Source organism: Colobus angolensis, unplaced genomic scaffold, assembly GCF_000951035.1.
Source record: "Colobus angolensis palliatus isolate OR3802 unplaced genomic scaffold, Cang.pa_1.0 Scaffold34, whole genome shotgun sequence".
Classification (NCBI taxonomy): domain Eukaryota; kingdom Metazoa; phylum Chordata; class Mammalia; order Primates; family Cercopithecidae; genus Colobus; species Colobus angolensis.
Genome location: NW_012116710.1, coordinates 5,649,127 through 5,650,355, shown reverse-complemented (window position 1 = coordinate 5,650,355; position 1,229 = coordinate 5,649,127).

Genomic DNA, 1,229 nt, shown 5'->3' with positions numbered 1-1,229 from the left:
AAAAAAAAAAAAAAAAAGAAAGAAATTAAAACTCCTGACCTCAAGGGATCCTCCTGCCTTAACGTTCCCAGAGTGCTGGGATTACAGGTTTGAGCCACCATGCTCAGCCTGTCATTCTGGTTTTTAACCCTCTCACGGTTCTTTTCTCACTTAGTAATAAGACCAAAGTCCTCATCCTCAGCCTGTCCCAGCGGGCCCCACATAACGTACCCCCATCACATCTCTGACCTTGTCCCCTCAGACTCACCCTGTAATTCCCTCTGCCCAGCCACAAAGGTCTTCAGTTCTCACTTCAGGGCTTTTTTGTGTGTGTGTGACGGAGTTTCACTCTTGTTGCCCAGGCTAGAGTGCAGTGGGTGTGGGATCTCGGCTCACTGCAACCTCAGCCTTCTGATTTCAAGTGATTTTCCTGCCTCAGCCTCCCGAGTAGCTGGGATTACAGGCAACCACCACGATGCCCAGCTAATTTTTGTATTTCTAGTAGAAACGGAGTTTCACCATGTTGAACTCCTGACCTCGTGATCTGCCCACCTCGGCCTCCCAAAGTGCTGGGATTATAGGCGTGAGTAACTGTGCCCGGCCGACTTCATAGCTTTTGCATTTGCTGTTTCTTCTCCTTGGGATGTTTTTTCTCTAGCTGTTCCCATTCCCATGTGAGCACATATGGTATGCATTCACATACACATACACGATTCATTCAATAAGGTAAATATAAAGTAAATGAAAATTAAAACCAGTTTTTACCTCAGATTGACAAATGTAAAAAAAAATGTGCAGTATTTTGAGATAGTGGGGAGAATTCCTTTTTTATATAGAAATGCTGAGAACTCAAATTGTTACAGTGCTAATGGAGGGTAATTTGGCGAAATCTTTCAAAATGCAAAATGTACCAACTTGAAAGTATTTTAGCGATCCACAACAAGACAAGTTAAAAATGCCATCTGCTTGAGAGAAATTAGAATGGAAGTTCCAAAACACCTTTCTGTAAAATGCAGCCAAATTAAAATGGAGAGGGAAATTGAGAGCCTCAATGCTTATACTGGAAAAGGAGAAAGACCTATCAAAATTTAAGAAGTTTTGGAAAAGAACAGCAGGAGAAACCTAGGCTTGGTGCCATGGCTCACACCTAAAATCCTAACACTGTGGGAGGTTGAGGTGGGAGGATTGCTTGAGCCCAGGAGTTCAAGATTACCCTGGGCAACATAGTGAGACCCTGGCCTCTACCAAAA